The sequence below is a fragment of the Triturus cristatus genome, chromosome 8 (genome assembly GCF_964204655.1).
Source record: "Triturus cristatus chromosome 8, aTriCri1.1, whole genome shotgun sequence".
NCBI classification, from domain to species: domain Eukaryota; kingdom Metazoa; phylum Chordata; class Amphibia; order Caudata; family Salamandridae; genus Triturus; species Triturus cristatus.
Genome location: NC_140591.1, coordinates 579,175,266 through 579,198,462, shown reverse-complemented (window position 1 = coordinate 579,198,462; position 23,197 = coordinate 579,175,266). Strand labels below are relative to the sequence as shown.

Genomic DNA, 23,197 nt, shown 5'->3' with positions numbered 1-23,197 from the left:
TTGTTACTAAGAGGTAACACACACAGTGAGCACGCTCCACCAGGTGTAAAGGCAGATAGAATAGCCAGAAGTGTAGATCAATCAAACATGTACATTAGTATTTTGGAAGAGCCAGTTATACCAAAGAGAAGATATTTAAAAGAAAAATACACACCGATCTCGTGAGAAACGATCGAAGCTCAAACTTCACACTATACCCCAAATGAAGGTACAGGGTGATAAATAATGAATCCACCGGTATACCCATGCGCCTGAATAGAATAATGTCTTAGATGGCTGACACTTACCAATGTAACACAATCTTATTCCAAATTCAAAGAATGCAGAAATATAATTCCAACTCCTGCATGAAAAAACAACATCAAGTTCAGTCTAAGGTCCTAAAGTGTCCTATTTAGCACAATAAAAAGCCAAGTGGTAAAATAATCATCAATCTCGATCTTCATCACCATATTTGAGAGATCAATCAAAGTAATAAGAGTGTTCTGGAGTATATATATACCCATCATAACTTGTTCTATTACTTTATAAGGCAGAAGCTATAGCACATATTGCATAATATCCAATAACGAAAAAATTCTCTTTATTTTCTATATATTTCTTTTGTGTAGTGCACAGGATACCCTATCACTACTTACATAATAGTAAAGTTTGAGACTAGAATGGCACTTAATGTTAGCATTTCATCTTGTCTTTAGCCCTGAGGAAGTCCATGACTTACTGTCAGTTGGACGAAACACGTGTTGGCATCCAGTGTGGTTCGAAGAATTGCTTGAAATATGAACATATTATTGGACAAACAAAGCTTGAAATAAACTGAGAAGAATCTGATTAAGACTGGCATCTGGACTTCAATTTTGTTAGGACTTTCTTGCCTGTGCTCGGATTACCTATTATTGTACTGAGTTAGACACATGTCTCAGAAGTACTCTCATAGTACCCGTTTCTGTATTACTTACCCAAAACGATGGATAAGTGGGCCTGCCTCTACCTGATAACAACTCATGGAAAGGGGCCCGCTCTACAAACAAAGGGGGGAGGGAGAGGGGGGAGAATCATGTGTCACTCATTCATTATATGTGGCGTGAACACATGTCTAGATGAAAAACAACAACAGTAGGTGTAGGTGATGCACCCTTCGGTGAAGGAGACCAGAATTCCTCTAATACATTTCTTTAAGGAAATTGTGATGAAAGTACCACGTGTACTGAATACAACTCGCCAACAAATGCTCATTAGATAGAAATCACTCTTAAACAAGGTTGTGAATCTGCACGTTTTAGTGTATAAAACAAACATTTCTAAAACAAATGGTACACTACAATTAATATGAATGTGCCTTATAGTTAATGATGCCCAAATTCTCTTTACTACAGCGTATATCAAAAACAGTCTGTGTACATTTAATAGAGCAAGCTAGCGATAAATTTGTATAAATATTTTGACCTCAGCTACTTCGCTGAACAGTGCCCTAGCTGTAATGGCACCCTACCGCTCTAACATGTAGTATAGATTGCTATAGAGATATATCACTTGAAATAGATGTGAGCCCCGTGTTGATGTAAAACAAACCAATTGCCATAAGATTGTCGTAAGTTTAAATGTTGCAAAACAAGTTGCAAAAAAACTTTCATCACCACTTAATAGCTTTCAATGACATATTTTAACAGAGTCTAGATACTCCTCGACTCTTTGCTGCTGTTTATTTTACGAAAGAAAGCTTACCGCAATAATGCAAGCTGTTACAATAGATAGAACTCTGTCTTTGTAGTGCTGTTAAAGTTAGGGATGGTCACGACAGATAGTAACCCCTGCCAAAATGCCCTGCTTACCTCTCCGTCTGTACCCCGCTGTGGTACATGAGCTGCAACCGGAGGCACTGGCGGGAGGTTTGGGGCGCTTTTAAATACAAGAGTGCACGCCCAGTCCATTTCACTCAAAAGACCCCAAGGTGTCTATAGTGTTTGCCCTTTCCTCGAGCACGCATGTGCAAGAAGTAGTGGCTACCCAATGCGCATATGCAAGCAGAATAACTGCTGTCTGGTCAGAGTCAAATAGTGTGCATGCGCGGTGGAAAGGATTTCAATCTTCGTGCATGTGCAATTGTGATATTTGTCTGAATGCACTCACAGTGTCACATATTTGAATCTATAACTGTGAATAAAGTGCAAACACTCTTTATATTAGATATGCCAACAAGTGTCTATTTTGGTAAAAGATATATCTCATGTAATGGTGTAAAAGGCATAAATACCATAGTCGCTTCCACTCCTATGATTTTTATAACGCAGTATCCATACATGACAGCCTGTATTCATTTCTGTGGTATGGAAACAAAAACCGCACCATACACATGTTAGTGACATTTGACGTCAGAGGGTTATGCTATCTTCATAAGGAGACATATATGGTGTATTATGTGTCACTTGCCTTAATTCATAGTCACAGGGATAGCCACGGAATCTCCTCATTTAATCCTGTGGGATCTGTCTTCAATCTATGGACCCAGCTTTGTTCCCTGCAGAACAGAAATCTAGATATATCCATAATATGAGGTGGAATGAACGGATGTTCAAGGACCGTCCAGCATAAATCATTCGCTTGGTGGTTCATATCCAAGAAGTGATTGGTCATTTTTGTAGACCTCTTCTTACACCGTATCGTGCTTTTGTGTTCCAATATTCTTGTTTTTATCTTACGTGCGGTCATCCCCACGTAGCGCATTCCGCACGGACAGGTGATCAGGTAAATAACCTTTTCACTGTTACAGTGGGTGTGTTTAAGCAGGGACCAAGGCTTGTCAGTGCCTATGTCCACTTCTGTTGTATGCGATGTTTGTGGGCAGGCTGCACAACCCCCACACAGGAGATGTCCTTTAACGGAGGAAGCCCCCACAAAGGTTCCTGGTCCGAGGGTTTAGATTTATTCAGGGGCCTCGTATGTACCACTTTGTCTTTTATGTTTGTGCTCCTTTTGGAGGCAAATAAGGGAGGAGGTTTAGGTACTCTCCCAATGTTCAAGCTCTTCCAATGTTTTAGTATGCTCCTTTTGATTTGATTCGAATGGCTGCAAAACGTGTTAACGCAGGTAAGTATGGATTCCAAATGTTTAGGTGGGGCCACTTCAATCAGTGACCCCCTGTTATTGTTGGCAGCTCTTTTACGTGAGCTGCGAATAGTTTTTTTCGGATATTTCTTCTCTTTCAGGTGGGTACACAGGATGTTAGCATGTTCATTGCATTTCTCCATGGTAGAACAATTTCTTCTTATTCTTAGAAATTGCCCGAAGGGCAGGTTCTCACGAAGGGCTTTCAGATGATAGCTATCAAATGATAGCAATGAATTCTGTGCCATATGTTTTTTATAAAGTTCAGTACTGAGTCTGTCGTCTTCTGGGTAAATCCGAATGTACAAAAAGGGCAAGTTAATGTTCAAAAATTCAAATGTGAATTTCAGAAAGTTGTTTCTAGTGTTAAGCCACTAATGGAACGATGTGATGGTATCCGGGGTGCCACGCCAGCTCACAACACATCGTCTATGTAGCGTTTCCAAATTCTTATGTATTTTTCAAATGGATTTCTATCTTGTACGACGATGGTTTGTTCGAAGTGGTGTACATAAAGATTAGCAAGACTAGGGGCAAAAATACTGCCCATCGAAGTTCCCGATGTTTGCAGATAGAAGTCATCTTTGGATTTAAAGAAGTTTTCCTTCATTGCTAGGCGCACACATGACATAATGAAATGAACCGGAGTGATGCTGTCCAAGGTGTTTGCATTCAATATTGACTCAACTGTGGCCAATGTTACGTCCTGGGGTATCGAAGTGTATAGGGACTCAACATCAAAGGAGACCAGATAGTCCTGCTCCGGATCAAAAGTAATCTGGTCTAAGATCCATAAAAGATCTTTAGTGTCCTGTATAAAAGTCGGGATTTTCAGCACGAATGGGTGTAGAAAAAAGTCAACGAAAGTTGAAAGAGGCTCAAGTAAAGACCCAATTCCCGAAATGATGGGTCTACCAGGAGGTGGCAATATTCCCTTATGTACTTTAGGAAGTACATAGAAGTATGATGTTATGGGATGGGATGTAACCCGAAAGGCTGCTTCATGGTCAGTTATCCAGCCTTCCTCTTTTGCTTCATCCGCCATTGTTTTAATCTCAGTAGAGCTGTTTCGTAGCGTCTTTAAACTCCTCCCTTGGACCCTCTCTTCCTTTTTTGTGCTTCATCTATCCATCAGTCCCAAGACATTTCGGGCCAGGTCCTTACAGAGCACTGGGAGATGAAGCACTTGCAGAGAGCACTCACTGTTCAGATGGAAAATCACAATTCCAATAGGAGGTCCCTGATTGGGATGATGTCTGACATTTGAACTATATTTGCAGGGCTTTTCCAGCACCATTGTCCCCTTTCTGTGGTCCAACAACATCTGAGCCAACTACATCTGTCTCTGAAAGGAAAGCACTGCCACAAGAATAAACACCTGCAACCAACTCAGTCCCTGCAACCGTGGATTCACCATCCCCCACAGGAACACACATTCACCTGGACCACAAGGAGCGGATGGCAAGACCACCACCACTAAGAGATGGAGAACCTAAATTCCTCCAGTATATGACTACCATTCACTCTGTGGACAATTTTCTGAACACATATGCTCTTCTGATGTCAATTGTATTTTGGGCATTGGACGTTAAAGAATTTTGTCTCTTCGATAATGGTTTTATTCACCATGACTGACTTTTCCTTCTTGTGTTTGCTTTTTGGTTTTCATCCTGTTTTAGTTTTTTGGGATTTGTTTAATAAAAAGCAAGACTAACAAATTCAAAGACTGATTTTGTAGTCTTTTTCTGTATTTATACTGTTTCTTCCTTCCATCATACACTTTAAAATGTAAACAATCAAATGATGGTTTTTTTAACCCCTTCAGCGTGGCGCGCACTACCGCGCTGTGCTGAAGGTTCTATTGCGCGGGCGGGGCCATGATGGAGCATTTCCATCATACGCACAGCGCAACCGATGCGCATGACGGAACCGCTCCGTCATGCGCATTGAAGGGGTTAATGAATGAATTGCAAGTAGGTAATGTTTCTTATAACTTTCCAGCATGACCACAAAATACAAACACCAAGAACTCATCAACCAGTGTTTCATTATATTTTATTAAGATTGATCTATCAAATGTTTCTAAAACATAACAAACCATACACACAAAAACACCCAGTGCCATTTTTACATTTCCAGTTCCATACCGTGCCACCATGGAAGAAGGGGATATGATCAAAACAATCAGATTCAATATGCAATTGGAGCCAGATAGTCTGCCTCACAATAGGAATTGCACAAAACAACACCAATAGTCATAAATCCTGCCAGTGCTCAATTTGGTGGCCACAGGATCGTTCCAATACACTGTTGCAGTATCTGGGGTGATGTCACAACCTACTTTAAGTGGTGTGCTACAAGAAAATATTTCTACAATGATGAGTAGCATCAAAAGCTTCATACACTAATTACAAAATATGTATTTTACCATTGTGAAGGGAGATGAGTATGCTTTGGGTCAACTAACATGTGGTTAGAGCAAATAAAGCAGCACATATTGGCTTGGCACCAACATTCAACAGAAAACAAGTCTAATGCAATTTTACAAACTTCCATTCCAACACTGTGCAAGTTGTTGCAGTACAAGATATGTATACCCAAAGTCTGTGTGTGTCTTCTACAGGATCAGCCCATGTTCACTTTGTACTTTGCAATAGCAGGATATAACTTGAAATGTCACAACTTTGAAATGTCCAAATGACGATGACATGGTGAAGGGCGCTAAAACAGAGAAAAACAAAAAGGTTTATTAAATTAGAATACAAAATGGACACATTACAAATGAATATATTTGAGGACACATTTTCTAAGAACAATCAAAATGAAGTATGCAAATTAACACAGTAGTCAATGTGTCAAGACTCTGATTGACAAACATCTCTGCCCTAGTTGTCACTATACTTGACCTTTTTTAAAAATGTCCAGCGCAGACTTTTAACCTCATCACATTAAAAGTTAGGTTAACATTTCATAAAATAAAATGTCATGATATACTTACTCTCATGTGAAGAAGTTGTCCATGAGGTCTTGAAGTACAATAATTCCTTCCTCTTTACCACTATCACCTTCATTTAGTTCAATATCCTCATCCAGTGGCTCTTCATGGTCTTCTTCATCTGCAATGTATGTGATGTTCCTTCGCAGGGTAATGTTGTTTAACATGCAGCATACCATGGTGATGTGCACACCTTATCAAGCGAGTAGAGGAGGGTTCCACAAGTCTTGTTGAAACATCAAAATCTGGCCTTTAGGATCCCAAAAGCCCGCTCCACTGGCCTCTATGTTCTTTTAGTGGGCCTCATTGTAGCGGACTTTCCCTGGCATTGTTGGATTCCTCAGTGGAGCTAACAACTAAGGTTGGTTAGGATAAGCAAAGTCTCCTATATGGGATGAAAAATAAATTAGCAAAGAAGTGTAACACAATTTTAGATCTTTACACTTTACAATAACCAAATAATATGAAGGTAGAAAGTACTTATCAACAAGCCCTCTCAAGTCCAAGTTGTGGTATTTGCAGGGGTATGCTGCTATTCTGTAGTACAAAGGAACCATGGGTTGATCCAGGAAAATGCAAACACAACCTACAAATCTGGTAAGCAGACAACCAGCTAATTGATTAAATGGAAGTTCTTTCAATAGTGGTACACTCATTCTCTTGCTTGTGGTGGCAACTCAGGCACTGTGTGTGCCAACAGTTGCTCCAACCACATGTGGTAGGTAGCCTGAAGCATAAAAAATCCCTCTTCACATTGGAAAAATCCTGGTTTGTAGGAAACTGAATGAATCTATTGATGTGTCTCATCATCGAAGAAAGAACTTCTTGTACCATTCAACTTAAAGCTGTTTGTGACATTCTACCAGATATTGCCATAGTGTATTGGAATGATCCTGTGGCCACAAAATGGAGTACTGCCATTATTTTGAATATTGGTGGGATTGATGTGGGATTCAATTTGTGAGGCAGAAGATCTGGCTGCAGTTGATGACATAAATCAAGAATTGTTTGCCTATTCAATCTGAATTTTTTGATAATATTCCTTTCTTCAATGGTGGCAATGTCTGGAGATGGTCGGAACACTTGAGGCTGTCATCTTCTCACTCTTACTGGGTTCAAATGTCTGCATTGAAAAATACAAAATTGTTGTAAATGTTTGCTAACATAGTTTCAAATTAAACCACACTTTATATCTTGTTTTCAATACACATACATTTTTAATACATAATTATACACAATCTTTTTATGTTCAGTGTACATTGTTTTTTAATTCATATTTATTATTTGTGTAAATTATGAATTTTTAAAATGTGTAAATTATGCATAGGTAATGTATTATTTACATCTTATTATTTTTTTAAACGATTATGTAAAAATACCGTCAACTGCGGTTTAAACACCACTACGAGATTCTTGCTTCTAACCACATTAAGGCACTACATTACACTTATTTGTGCAAACAAATGAAAATCCATAGCATTTTTGACATGTAAACAAAGTAGCCACTAGTGATGCACCTAACAGTCACAAACACAATATTCCACAATCTAAAATGCTGGCCGCCTGACCTCGCTATCAGGACATTTGGAATTAGTTGACCGCATCAGAAGTTGACCGCCTAGTGGGTGTGAAACTCCACAACGGACCCAGCCATAGGTTAACGTGTATGAAAGCAACATACGACAGCCAATGGATTTGTCTGTCACCATCAACGATCGCATATGTTGTGTACATGTACTTGGTGTTTCAAAACAAGTTCAGTTGCCTCCAAACCGTGCAACCAACAAGACCTCCTCAACATTTGCTGCTGTTTCTGCCTTCTGGGAGCCACAAAGCCAGGAAGAGCAGGTGACAGGGCCTGAGCCTTCTCACCAGAGAAGCTGGAGTTGCTGGCAACTGTGGTTCTGTCCCTGTATAGCCAGCTCTATGGATCACCAGAGGAACAGGTACATGTTTAAAATGTATTTGTAAATCTGGCTGACTGTAACTAAGTGAAGTGTCATTTATTTTTGACATGACATAAAACAATGATGGTGTGGATTTTTAGGCACATTGTGATTATAGAAAATAACGACAATAGTATGCATTGTGTTTTGGAGCCCTATATTTTCTTTGGTGTATATTTTGTGATATATCTTTATGTTTGTATGATTTTCACATCATGTAAAAATAGAAAACGCAATATGTTCTATTTACTACCGTACATAGGAATAATTCTTTACATACCAAATGAAAATGATGTTTGCTACGTGTATTATCCCACATATCACTCAGCCTAGATCAGGTGTCTCCAACCAGTCATTTGGGAGCTACCATCAGCTTCAAAATACCTTCAGAATAGCTCACAGCTTGAGTTATTTTTCAAATGAACACAAGGTCATATTTTCATTTCAAAGTTAAGGGAAGGTTGTGTTCATGTGGCATCATGACGGCGTGGTTCCGTCATGCTGTGGCCGCTCCGCCCACGCGGCACTGATTCCCCGCCTGTGCAGGCGAAATAACGAGTGGGAGGAGTCGTGATGGAACCACGCTGTTATGAGCACAGCTCGCCCGTGACTCATGACGGCGTGGTTCCGTCACGAGCATGGCGGCGCCGCACTCACCCTGCACCCCCCCCAGTGCCGCGGCGGAATTCACGCCGCGACGAAGGAGTTAATAGATGGTGCTTTGAATCGAGAAGTTGTCACACACACACAGAGATATCTCCTGCTGCCATGCCCCCATTAATGCAAAAGCAAATATAAAGTGCAAAGTCTAAACAAATTCAGCCAGTGACAATATGAAGGGGAAACACACCACCTCAAGTAAGGCTCTAAACCAGTAGTTGAAACTGTGGCAAAGTTTTCAATTGATTGTTTGGCCTGAGCAACGGACAAACGTTTATTCATACAATGCTCTACTAACAGTTCTTTAATGAGTAGTTTGTGATTGAGGCCAATTGTTTGGGGGAATTTACAAAGGTTGATGAGGCCCAATCTGTCAAAGGTGGCCTTTAAATACCTTAGTCATTGTATTTGATCTACCCCATCTAGTGACTTGCAGTCTGAGATACAAGCTGTAATCAGCCAATATAACAAGGGGAACCCCTGCAGAGTGGATGTAGGTAGAGATTCAGGGGAAAATGCAGAATAAATATGAAAAAGAGTGTCTCTACTTATAAATTTCAAAACGTACAATGTATCGTCTTATTAGTATGTCAACACTTGGACTAAGACAACAAACAGAAAAGATCAGAAAAGTACATTCAGCACATTGTCAAAGACACATTTATAAATGTTTTATTTTTAGCTCTAGTCAATTTCAAAAGGATAAATTCAATACATTGGCTTATCTGCAATAAATACAAAAGGCATCAAATAACAATTTACATACATAAAAGGTCCCAGACACACTCAAGCATACACAGGCTCACAAACTCATACCGGTATCATTCCCCATCGTAAACACTAAACTCACACATCAACATATGAAGAGGTATAAATGACCCAAAGAATATTCAATGGATAAACAATATTCAATATATAAACAAAATCATATAAATATTCAAAGCTGTATTGGATAAAAACGTGTTCAAATTTGAGGAGTTAGAACTTGGGTGGGCCTCATGCAGGTAGAGACACTCTTTTTCATTTTTCATACAAGCTGTAATCAGACCAGCCTCCGGTGATGACCATATTTTAACCCACAAGTCACAAAGAAAACATTTTTCTTTCATTTATTTGTATCCATACAGGTCAACACCCAACAGGAAAAAATGGTGGAAGGCCAAGAAGGTGCAGACCCTGGGGGTCTAGAAGCAGTACAGCATTCACTTTAGTAAGAGGTGGGGGGACCTATAACGTTGGACCAAGGAGTAATCTGAAGTCCAGCTCAGCAATTCCTCCCAATGTGGAAAGTGTGTGCGCAGCAACCTGACCCCCCTAATGGCCTGTATGCTTGCGGGTACCTAGCCGGACGTTGATAGGCAATTGGGAGCCCAACAGCATCATTAAGGGCGTAAGTTCTAGTGTGAGTTCTACATATTAAACAACAAATTTACATGAGTTTTTTAATGTTATAACGAACAGTTGTACCAAAATGGCCACTAGTCTTTATTGTGTCAGGTGTGATGCTCCTTCACTATTGTGAATGATGCAAGGTTAACCCTGTTACAGGTGACATAGCATAAAATGCACTTATGATACAGTGAATGTTCCAAACATCACATTGGTCAGTTGTTTTAATACACAATCAAGAGTGAGCAAGTGAGTGAAAATGTGCACAATAGGGAAAGTACTGGATTCCAAGGGGGGGGGTAACATTTACTATTCCCACTGCAGTCAGTGCAACAGTAGGAAAAGTGATGGAATACAGAGGGGTAAAATGTACTATTCCCACTCCAGTAAGTGCAACATTAGCAACAGAATAATTAACTTTAATAAAATACAATTATTTCAAAAACATACTAAATAACACAAATTGTAAATATGTAAATATAAAAAATCTGAACGTTTTTAAAATAAAATTAAATATTTATCACAATGTTTAATACAATCAATCAGGGTTTTTTAAAGCTCGCTACTCAGCCGTGAGGTTCCTCCTGTATATGTGCAGGGTCGGAGAGTGTCTGATGTTCACTAGGAGCTGGTTCCAGATCTTGGCTGTGATATAGGAGAAGGCTCTTCAGCCTGCTCGGCTTCTGCGGATGCGGGGGATCTCCGCCAAGGCGAGGTCGACGGATCGGAGGTTTCTCTTGGGTACGTGGAAGGAGACTCTCTCATTGAGGTATTTGGGACCGATGTTGTGGAGGGATTTGTAGGTGTGGGTGAGCAGTTTGAAGGTGACTCTCTTCTCGAAAGGGGAACCAGTGGAGGTCTCGTAGGTGTTGGGTCATGTATTCGTGTCTTGGTGTCCCGAGGAACAGCCTGGCTGCGGTGTTCTGGATGGTTTGCAGCTTGTGTAGAAGAGTTCTGTTGATTCCAGCGTAGAGGATGTTACCGTAGTCCAGCCTGCTGGTGATGAACACGTGGGTGACAGTCCTCTTGCATTCCTGGGGAGTCCATTTTAAGGTCTTGCGGAGGGTGCAAAGGCAGTTGAAACTGGTGGAGGTGACAGAGTTTATTTGGTGGGTCATGGTGAAGGATGAGTCGAGGATGATGCTGAGGCTCCGTAAGTGGTCGGCAGGGGTGGGTGGGATACCGAGGGCGGAAGGCCAGCAGGTGTTGTCCCAGGTGGAGGTGGAGGGTAAAAGGATGAGGACTTCCGTCTTCTCCGAGTTAAGCTTCAGGCAGCTATCCTTCATTCAGGCTGCGATGTACTTAATTTCTTCCTGGAAGCAGAGTCTGTTGTCTTCGGGGTTCTTTGCGAGGGAGAGGATGAGCTGGGTGTCGTCGGCGTAGGATACTATGCTGAGCCCATGCTGTCTGACGATGGTGGTGAGGGGGGCCATGTAGATGTTGAAAAGTGAGGGCTGAGCGATGATTCTTGGGGTACTCTGCAGTTGATCTCGGTGGGTTTGGAGAGGAAGGAGGTCAGTCTTATCCTCTGGGTTCTGCCGGAGAGAAAGGATTGGATCCAGTTGAGGGCGGTTCCTTGTATCCCAGAGTCATGAAGTCTGGCTGCAAGAGTGCGATGTGAGACGGTGTCGAAGGCTGCGGAGAAGTCTAGTAGGATGAGGGCCGCAGTGTGTCCCTGGTCGAATAGCATGCAGATGTGTGGTTGCTGTGGAATCCCGACTGGGAGGCATCTGGGATGGCGTTCTCTTCGATGAAGGTGGTCAGCTGGATGTTCACGAGTCTCTCGGTGACTTTGGCCATGAAGGGGAGGAGAGAGATGGGTCGGTAGTTTTTCAGGTCGGTCGGGTCGGCGGTGGGTTTCTTGAGGATGGGCTTCACCTCTGCCCACTTCCAGTCGTCTGGGAAGGTGCCAGATTATAGGGAAGCGTTGATGGTCTGCCCTAGTTCGGGTGCGATGGAAGCGGTTGCCCTGTGGTAGATGTGCGGTGGGTAGGGGTCCATGGGGGCTCCCAAGTGGACTTTCTTCATGGTCGCTGTGATGTGTTCGATGGAGCCGATGTTCCAGGTCATGACGGCTGGCTTGTCAACAACGGTGGGGGGGTGTGGTCCAGCAGCTGTTCGCTGAAGTTGTCGCAGAGGGTCTTGATCTTCAGATGGAAGTAGGAGCTGAGCTTGTTGCAGAGTTCCTGGGAAGATGTGATGTCCGTGGCTTCGCTGGGGGTTTGGCAAAATGCTGTATGACTTTGAACAGTTCTTTGGCGTTGGTTGCGTTGGTGTGGATTTGGTTCCGGGTGAAGGTCTGTTTGGTGTCTCTTATGCACTGGTGGTATTCCTTCCGCGGATTTCTGGTTTTGCCATGCTTTCTCGAGGCGTCTGCAGGAGCGCCTGGCTTCTTGTAGTTCTGTGGTGAATCATGCGGCCTTCAGGGGGCGCAGTTTGGCAGAGTGGAGGGTGCAAGCTTGTCGGCACAGCAAGAGATCCAGCAGTAAAGTTCTTTGGCTGCAGAGTTGACGTCGGTCGTGGCACAGGGGGGGTCCAGGAGGAGGGTGGTGTTGAGGTGTTCCTCTGTGATCTTGCTCCAGTTACTTCGTGGCGGGCACGGGCGGGATTGGGTGGTGTGGAGGTGTTGAAGGTGAAGTGTACGCAGTGGTGGTCAGTCGAGGGGGGTTGGGTGGTGTGGCTGAAGTGGATGTTTGTCCCTCCTGCGAAGATGGGGTCGAGGGTCTGTCCTGCTCTGTGAGTGGGATTGTTGAAGAGCTGCTTCAGTCCAAGGTTGGTGAGGTTTTTGAGGAGGGTGGTGGAATCAAGGTTATTGCGGTTGTCGAAGGGGAAGTTCAGGACCCCGAGTAGGATGTAGTCCGTGGAGGCGTGGGGTGCGACGAGCTCAGCGATGGTAAATGCAGACTGAGTGCGAAGTCCTGGGGTTTGTAGGCGAGGGTGCCGCGTAGCGAGGTCCTGGGGCTGGTCTGGATCTGGAAGTGGAGGTGTTCCGTGTTGGAGTGGGGGTAGCTCGTGCTGGAGGTGGAGAGTCGGAGATGGTCTTGTGTGTGATGGCGAGTCCTCCTCCAGGGCAGTGGGGGCAGTCTTTTCTCTGGATCTTGTAGCCGTCGTGGATGGTGATGGCGATGGCGAGGCCAGAGGCGGCGTTGGTCCAGTTTTCCGTGAAGAAGGCTACGTCGGGCAAGAGGGTGTCGATCAGGTGCCAGAACTCTATGGCGTGTCTGTGTAGGGAGCATACATTGAGGAGGATGCATGTCAGGGCTTTGGTGGTGCGTTCATCAGGGGGGTCTTTGGTGGTCAAGGGGGTGTTGTCAATGGTGAAGTTCGGTGAGGATCCTTGGCAGTTGGTGAGTCTTCCGGGGATGAGTGCATGGAGGGTGGTGGAGTCATATTGGCGGGGTCCTGGAGATCCAGGACCCCGCCGCTGGCCGTGGTCGAGTCGCGGACGGGCACAGATGGGTTTGCCTTAGGTGAACCTTTGGCTGCGTAGCGGCCGCCATAAAATAGGGGAGGGGGAGGGACGGAGGTGGGAAGGAGCATCAGCAGGGGGGAGGGGCTCCAGGGGCAGCAGTGGCGGGCGAGGGAGACTATCGAGGGCACAAGGGGAACCCTGGGTACACACAAGGTGGAGGGGGCAGAAAAGAGAAAAGCAGCAGCAGTGAAAACGGAGCAACAACACAGTAAAACAAGAAATTACAGCGGGAGCAGAATTACCAGTGGCAGAGAGGCACTGTCATGTCTCGGGCAGGAGCCAAGTCGCAGCAGCCTTGAACCCCTCGATGGAGGAGGCAGGGGCTGAAAGGCAGTGACGATGGCACAGAGCTGCGGGGGAAGTGTGTGCTGGTGACCAATACGTATCATAAATTACTACAATGTTAATTACATTTAAAAAGCACAACACAATTAACACATACAATAATAGATAGTATAATTATAAAACATTATTTAATTATTTTTAAGCCTATTACATAAGTATCTTTCTACCCTATATTTTGACAAAGTACGCAACACACATATAAAATAAATTCTTTAAATTATATTATTTACACGTTACATAATAAAATATTTATTACAATCTTAATAATAATTAATGATTACTAAAATCACTTAATCTGCCCGTGCCTAACAAAAATGAATGTGTGTCCTCATGCACCGAAACTGGTACTATGTAAAGAGCTCTGATACCCGATACCGGGTCAAGTTCACATTATATAAAACTCCATAAAAAAAAAGAATTATATATAGATATATATATTCACTGAAAAAAACATAGGTTTCAGGCACGTTATAGTTAGGAATTAGCATTTAAAACACCTTAGAAATTCACTGAAAAAAACAGAGGTTTCAGGGGCGTTATAGTTAGCTGGACTTTTCACTCGTACAAAACCATTGAAATTCCCCTGTTATAGTTAGTTCAGCTAACTATAACTCGCGCGCCCGCAAAGCACTGCTGATGACGTCACATATTACATCACTCATGACAAGGTCAGTGACATCACTCATGACATCACTGATGACATCTCAAATGACATCACTGATGACATCATCCAGTGAATGTGTGTTTTTCTGAAAATTACATATATTTTATATATGTATATCTCAAGGCCGATGAAAGAATAAATGGGTATATAAGTGTCTAAATGGATGATTTGTTTTTGAAAAATTGATTGTATAACTGACTGATTAAGTGTATCTTAGTGAACACATGGCTTAGTGAGTAATGTTTAAATATGTAAATATCTGTATCAGTCTCTCACATTGTGTATAAGTGGCTGCATGGGTTGGTGAGTAGCTACATGAGTGTCTATATAGGTTATTAGTTGGTTTTTTGAGTATCAGTATGAGTGTCTGAGTGTCTGTATGGTTCGGTGGGGGGTATTACGTAGTGCATAGGTGCATGAATGAGTGACTCACTGTTTGTATGTGTTGAAGACAGCATGTGTGCAGGACTGTATGGGTGGATGAGTTTGTGCATGGGTGTGTTAGTGAGTGAATGACTGTCTCAATAGTGTCTTTATGAGAAACTACATATGTTTTAAACTAGTATATGTGACTATTGGTGTATATAAGTGAGTATATGTGAGAGTGAGAGATTGGAAGAGTTCCTGTATGAATAAGTATATGTTTCTATAAGTGATAATTTAAAAGACTAAGTATGTGCAAGTTTCTGTAGAAGTAAGTTTGGTGGTGTGTGTATAACTGTATATGCAAGTAAATGGATGTTTGATTCTTTATTAGCATGAGTGACTATGTGTGTGAGTAACTCTATGGATGAGTGGCGTTGTGTAACAGGATGTATAGGTGTATGAGTACATATGATGAGTGAGTACATGTATGAGTGACTGTATAGGACTGTTGGTGAATGAGTGGATGTGTCTGTGGATCTTAGAATTACTGAATAGGTTGTTGTAACTGGTATTGGTATGTCCATTGTTTTGAAATTTTTAGTTTCTATTTTTGAATGTGTGTATCAAAGGTTATATTAGGGGGAGAGGAGGTCTGCCACTCTATCACAAGGATGATGTCATCAGTGATGTCATTTGAGATGTCATCAGTGATGTCATGAGTGATGTCACTGACCATGTCATGAGTGATGTAATATGTGATGTTATCTGCAGTGCATTGCAGGCGCGCGAGTTATAGTTAGCTGAACTAACTATAACGGGGGAATTTCAGTGATTTTGTACGAGAGAAAAGTCCAGCTAACTATAACGTGCCTGAAACCTATGGTTTTTACAGTGAAAAAATTGGAAAAAAAAATGTATTTGCGTAATTAATTAAAATTGTTACAAAGTTTGCAATAAAAACAAAAATAAAATTACAGGTGAATAAGAACCTTCTCTTTTTTTTTTTTTTTTTTATTTTTATAAAACTGACGATGAAAATGATTACTCTTTGCTTTTGCAAAAGGTACTTCTACTGTCCAAAGGTTAAGAAGTCCTCAGTGGCCCCCCGTCTGTTAGGCCCTCATGTTCAATTAATATTAGGCATTTTTTTACTTCTTCCAGGAATTTGACTCCACGGCAAGCCAAGATTATGGAGGAGCCACTGAGCCAACATGTGACTGCCTGTCTGCAGGATCGAATGTTTAACACATTCAGGATAGGTTTCAATAAAAATCGTCTCTGGTTTAACAGGGCCGGGCATGTACAGAAGAGATGGACCAAAGTTTCTGTATGATACCCGCAGAGGCGGCATTGTTTCATCTGGTGCAGCTGTTTCCAAGGTGGTAGTAGGTCTTTTGAGACATGCATCCCCATCCGATAAGTCATAAATACTTTTTTAAGATGACCATTGAAGTGGGATGCTAAATAAGGCAATGGTTTTCAAGATGTAAAAGAGTTCATGATAGTCCACCCGTGCCGACGTTTTACCAGTGTCTCTTTGTGCTCCATAAATGATTTCCTTTTTGCCGCCACGTTGGCTAGTTTACTTAACGTAGCCTTGTCTGACCCTGATTTCCAGACTGATTCCAACTCCAGCTTTTCCACACAGTATTTCAGATATTGTCCCCAAATAGATGTCTTTTCAGATTCCCCTCGTTTTTTTATTTCCTCCCAGCTTAGCCAATCCAATGTTTCTATGTGTGCAGTTCGAAGTATTACAAAGTTTCATGAAGCTGCTCATACTCCGGTACTTCTGATTTTGTAGACCAAATTCAAGCCTGACTTGTGCGGCTGAGGCAGATTTAGGCAGATTGAAGACCGCTTTATAAATTTTGGTCTGTAGGTTGTTTAAAAAATCGGCCTCCTTCCCACACCATGTGACCAAGCCATACGATAAGGTCGGCATTATCTGTGCTACCATGACTTTTAATTGGTGACTATAATTTGGACAGTCCATTTTACCTTTTAGGGAGCGGTGGGCAAAAATAAGGGATTGTGCCTTTGTTTTTATTGCTGTTTTATGATCATTGTATTTTCCTCCTTTTGTTATTGTTACTCCCAAGTACTTATAATTCTCTTGTTCTTTCACTGTAATTCCTTGTGCCGTCCATTTGTATTTTAATTTGTTCGGGTCAACCAGCCGGACCACTTTTGTTTTTTCTTTATTCAGTTCCAAGCTTTCCCTTTCTAAGTACGATGTTAATTTGTTGATGTTTCTTTGTAAACCGATTGGGGTTTTACTCAGGAAGACTATGTCATCAGCGTATTGTAAATAATGAATTGGGTTGTTTACCAAGTGGGGAGGATGACTGTCTACTGATTCAATCGCAATTGTGAGGTCTGCAAGAAAGAGATTAAAAAGAGTGGGGGCTGGAAGACAGCCTTGTTTTAGACCCTGGTGTGTTTGAATACTCCCTGTTGTACTACCTCCGTTTCCCAGTTTCACCTTTGTCCACGTATTTTGGTATAAGGCTTTGATGGCTATTAAGAGCTGGTGTGGCAGCCCCCAGCTCTCCAACTTGCTCCATAGGCGCTCTCTGTTTACTCGGTCGAAAGCGGACTTAATATCGATAAAACAAGCATACAGTCTAGTACCTTTTCCTATGGCTTGATCTATTTGAATTGCCAGACAGGTTAGGTTCGTTGTTGTTCCCATTCCTTGCCTAAATCCTGTTTGAAATTTTGGAATGATCTTTGTTTCTAAGATCCAAGCTTGTAGTTTTGCTAAGATGCAAGAGGCATACAGTTTAGCCTCTACGTCTATTAGGGATATCAGTCTATAGTTCGAGGGGTTTCGATGGTCACCGCGCTTAAAAATGGGATGGATGATGCTCCCTTTCCAGGACACGGGTAGCTCTACAAGTTTGTATATTTGATTAAACAAAGGTGTTAAAATCTCTGACCACAGGTCCGGGTCATGCTTAAAGATTGCGTTTGGCAGCCCGTTGGGTCCTGCTGCCCCCTCTGTCTTTAATTTTAAGATTATCGTTCTTAGTTCTTTTTTGCTGGTTAAATCATCTAATTCTGTTAACCCGTTCTCCAGGTTTTCCTGCACGAATTCCCCGTTTTTGGTTTTATTCTCTCCTTTTAATTCCTCCATGTAGTCCTTCTCTGCCCCAAAGTTGTTGTCGTGACCTGTCTCCGTTTTGCTATATAGAGTTTGCACGTGTCTGATCCAGATGTCTGCTCCGACCCCGGCTTCCTGTTGAAGTTTAAACCCTTGATTAAGGACATTTATGATACCCCAAAAATCCCGGCTATTCGGATTTTTTCCCGAAATTAACAACTTATGCCAAATGGATTCTTTGTATGTATATTTTGGGGCTGCCAGTGCCTTCCTGTAATTACTCCTTGCTCTCCTCAGTTTAGATATATTTGCCGCAGTTCCCGATGTTTTTTGAATTGCCAGGGCCCGGATCTCCTTAGCCACTTTTCTTTTTTTTGCTCTGAGATCCATATTGAACCACGGCTCCTTTTTGTTATAAAAGATTCTGTGGTTCCCTGAACTTGCTGGGAACTTACGTTGCAAGACCTGAATCGTTTGTTCCCAATTGGATACTCGGTCCTCCTCCTTTTGGGTTCCAAAGTTAGCCATCTGTTCTTTGACTGAGGCCGTGATTTTACCCAGACCCTCACCGCGCCATTTTAATTTTTTCAGATTACACTTTGATGCGTGTTGCAATAGAGAGGTCATTGTTGGCGCCAAACTTGGTGCAGAATTCATACTTATAATTTGAGGAAGATGGTCACTTTCAGCTCGATGTTCTATACCAAACGCTTCGATGCTTGGGATTAACTCATCACTTACTATGGTATAATCAATTATTGAGTGAACACTGCCACATAAATATGTGGCGGCTGCCGGCCTGTCCCCCTTAAGATTCCCGTTTAGCATTTAGTATTGATAGGCCGTGGTCATTAAGGCTAGATACTAATTGTTTCCCTACCTTGTTTGATTTTATCATCACCTTTGCCTTGTTTTGGTTGATAAGGACATTATTGAAATCACCGGAGATTACAAGTGGGTATTGTGCATAAGTCCTTTGCAAGAACTTAATAAGTGATAACAAGGTCACGTGTTTTTCTTTTTGTGACTGTCTGTCGGGATGGATATAGACATTAAGAATTATCAATTTCCAAGGTTCCGTGCCCAGTGACTGGTTTTCGAATATTCTGATCACTTGGACCCACTTTAAGCCCACGTCAATCTCCTCAGATGCCCAATTGAACTTAAGGGTTACATATGTCGAGAGTCCACCGCGAGGGTGACCGTACGTGGAGAGTCTAATTCTGGCTCCCTCAGCCTTGCTGCGGTGTTTATTTACATAAAGGGGGTAGGCTCCTCTGACCCCAAAAGTTGTTGCCGCACCCACGGCACCGTAGGCCAAGGCTGCTCTGAGCCCTGGAGCAAGCCGCTGCTACGGCAACGCTGCAGAATCTTCGCGGAACCGGCTGCGGCCGTTCCCTGCTCCCACAGCAGATCGAAAAAACTTAAAACGCGCGTATGACAGGACGTGAGAGAAACTTTCAAGAGCGGGGGCGATAGCAGGAGAGGGGGCCGGTCACAAGCCGGTCACAAAACAGACCCGGCCAGTATCTCCGCCACGGCCTCCAGGATCCACTCTCCTCAGCTCCTCAGCTCCTCCGCTCCTCAGCTCGATACGCTCTGTGCTCAATGAAGGATCCTCCGCTCGATACCAAAGGTTTTTTTAATGCTAATTTCTAACTATGCCTACAGAGATAGGAGATGTGAAGAAAGAAGAAAAAACGCACAGAAAGAAAAAAAAGAAATGCAGAAAGAAGCAACAGAAGTCATCAAAGACGAAGAAAAGTGCAGGAAGAAGGATAACGTGCAGAAAGAACAAACAGAAGAGTAGAAAGAAGCATTGTTGCAAAATCATCCTGTACCCTCAACTTTTTCAGACTGATACTGGTGGTAACTGAGTCTGACTAACCAGTCCTAGAGCCAGTGCTATGTTAAAAGACACTCAGAATACAGTGAAAACACCTACATACACCAGGGAACACTATGCGTTGGGGGTCCCCCTGTGATTAGCATGACCTCCTCTGTAAGCCCCCAGTATATAATGGGCAGAGGATTAAAACTACCTCTTAAAATGTGCCACAGGGCGTGTTTGCACACATCACCTCAGGCCCCGTCCCCTCCCTTCCCCACTGTGTAAACACGCCATGTGGCCATTTTAAGTTGGGAGATTAAGTCCCCTTGAATCCTGAGGGTCCCTAGGGTCCAACTAGACCACTAAGTACCTCTAGTAAGCGCCACAGAGCTGCGTTGCAGAGAGATGTAAAAAGTGGCATGCCTGGACCACCTCTCTGCAACGCAGCTCAGTGGCGCTTACTGGAAGCACCTGGTGGGCTAGTTAGCCCCCAGGGGCCCTCAGGATTGAAGGGGAATTATTTCCCCAACTTAAAACGCGCCATAGAGCGTGTTTGCACACGTCACCTCAGGCCCCGTCCCCTCCCTTCCCCACTGTGTAAACACGCCCTGTGGCCGTTTTCAGTTGGGAGATTAAGTCCCCTTGAATCCTGAGGGTCCCTAGGGGCAAAATAGCCCACAAGGTACGTCCAGTAAGCGCCATTGCAGAGAGGTGTAAAAAGGGGCACTGCCTGCACAACCTCTCTGCAACGCAGAGCAGTGGCGCTTACTAGAAGCACCTGGTGGTATCAATATCTTACTTTACATTTCTAAAAACTTTTGAAATTCATTGAAAATGGCTTGGGAAGGGGGACCGTGTGCCCCATCACTTTCAAACAAGACATCAGTAGATAGGGTCGCCAGGACATAAAGTGGTTTGGAGAGGTTGGCGTTGCTTATGGGTTGGATACAGGGCCAACCCCATGCCACGTATGACTGAAGGACATGCACAGCATGGAGTTGGCTGCTGTTCCATAGAAAGAGTGTTTTCTGGTTTGCTATTAGCTTTGGCTCTGCTCGACAGATCTTCACAAAGTTTGCCCCGAAAAAAAGTTCTTCCACCTCAACTCCTTCCTGGAAAGTTATAGGGCAATCCGTCAAGCGGGGGCAGAGAAGAGAGGGTGTCCCAAATCGCAAAATCCCCATTCACTTTCCATAGAAATTTTTAAGATGGGCTACAGCAATACCTGTTGAATGGAATAACACTAAATTCGTCAGGAAGCTAGATCTTGGTCCAGAGACTGTGCTTTTTGACATTTGGTGTAAATCCATTCAGGGGTTTTTGAGAAACTTAGGGTAAAAAATTATTGTATATATAGGCAGTTCAGTTCATGAGACTCTTGAGAGACTCTCGCAGGACTGCCAATTTAAAAACAGAGTTTTCTGATTGGTGCAAGGCGCTTTATTTCCCAGGAGCCCTTTCACTCCCCTGGCATTAATAGTCCTGCAAAAGCAAGCACTCTGATTGGCTGTCAGCAACATGAGAAAAATGTTGCTGGCAGCCATTACAGGACTCAAGTGCTTAGCCCACTGTCCTGAAGTTATAAAAAAATAAAGATATATTGGAGCAAACTAAGGATACACTGACCCCCTAGGCCCCATTGGGGGGCCAGAGGGACCCCCTGAGGCAAAAAAAGAAAAATACATTGGCAGAAAATACTGCAATCCCTCAAGACTCTCATGGGATTGAAGAAAGAATTGTGGCCGGGCTCCAATGATAAACTATATGCCCCTGAGAGCACACCCCTGGGTTGTATTGAAAATGGAAGGGGGTGGCGTACACATTGACACCCATTACGTAGAGCCAGGATGTAAAAAATTAGATAGACAAGTAATATGGTACTTACCCGCCACTATATAAACTAAACTTGAAAATTCACACAAAAAAAAACAACGGTTAAAGGGAAATTATAGTAGGTGAAAAATTCAATTAAACATACTGTTTAAATGAACAAAAAAACTGAAATTCACCAGTTATAGTTATCTCATGTAACCATAACTCATGCCCTTATTTATGCACTGCTTCTACTCTCACATATTACATCACTAATGTCATGTTGAATGACTGCATTGATAACATCCCTGAGGACATTTGGAATTACATCCTTGATGACAACACTGTGCAAAGCAGAGACACGAGTTATAATTACTTTAGGGTGTGAATTGTGTGGGTGTGCAGCGCAGCAAGGTCACTTGCTGAGCTGCACTGCGCGACTTTTTCATAAATAGGTCCCTTAGGGCTACCCTTGAATCACCTTGACATGCCTGGAGTGAGGGAAAAAGGATATCCTGAGTATCCTGTCTTGAGATGCAGAGCACGTTGAGCGCAGTTGCATTCCATACATACCTTTGCTGCATGCTCTTGCAATATGCCAGGGACACCATCCATGTCTTATGTATCTTGCCTCACCAAAACTGTAAAGTTACACTTCCGGTGCACTTGCGTAGCTCCCACAAATACTTCCCTTTTAGGTGACTCGGGTTGTACTGCTAATTCTCCTGGGTGGGCTACTTTTGTTTCTCCTGTGTTTGTGGCTAGTTGGATGTGCTTTATACATAATAAGTGTAGAGAATGGATTTGAGACATACAAAATAAAATTGTAGGTAGTCCAATTTACGATATATTTACACCGGTAATAGATTAAACAAGTACTATTTACTAGGCCACTGAACCATATACTTAAATTGGTTCATAGCAGTCTCAAACATGGATATTCTGCTACATCATGCGGAATAAACACATCTGTCTCTTGCGCAATGAACCTTTAACTATAACTGTGTAGCCCCATGGGGGGTGATGCCTGCACCTAGTCACCATTGTTAATAATCCTTGGAATGGCCAGGCAAACAAGCTCACTGTGACAAGTCAAATAAGCCTTTGATTTCACCTCTTGGCTTCTTGAAGCTCAACACTGCACCGATTCAGGAAGGACCTCATGACCTGGCTCTTCGAATGACCCCAACGTAGCTGCTCACACCCACCCCCGGCGCCTTGAGACCCTCACAGGGAGTAGTGCGCTTCAAAAAAAACATGATTGATTGATTGATTGAAGCATGCTCTTTGGTTACATCTGAGGGTTGGCTTAATGTGTCCAGCTGCTGCGGACTGGTCAACTGTCTAACAGAGATCTCTGTATTACCAAAACAAACGAGTTGACCTATTCACTGGGATTGTCCATCCAGCAGACTTTAACTAAGGCACTGAATTATCTTGGTAAAAAACACACCTTCAGGCTCAACTAATCGATTCAGAAAGAAATAATAATCTCCACACGGATTC

At 42.8% G+C, this 23,197-nt stretch overlaps 2 long non-coding RNA genes across 2 annotated transcripts in view; both read right to left on the bottom strand.

Moving 5' to 3' along the window:
• The window catches only part of LOC146802438 (uncharacterized), a 160,500-nt gene extending 158,549 nt beyond the window's left edge, over window positions 1-1,951 (bottom strand). The window contains exon 1 of the long non-coding RNA XR_014967392.1: window positions 1,833-1,951. This is a non-coding gene — a long non-coding RNA (uncharacterized LOC146802438). The remainder of the gene's footprint in view (window positions 1-1,832) is intronic.
• A 3,192-nt stretch (window positions 1,952-5,143) lies between these two features.
• LOC146802437 (uncharacterized) overlaps window positions 5,144-23,197 on the bottom strand; it is a 31,908-nt gene continuing 13,854 nt past the window's right edge. The window contains exons 3-5 of the long non-coding RNA XR_014967391.1: window positions 6,581-7,223; window positions 6,104-6,485; window positions 5,144-5,826 (exon numbers count right to left, since the gene is read on the bottom strand). This is a non-coding gene — a long non-coding RNA (uncharacterized LOC146802437). The remainder of the gene's footprint in view (window positions 5,827-6,103; window positions 6,486-6,580; window positions 7,224-23,197) is intronic.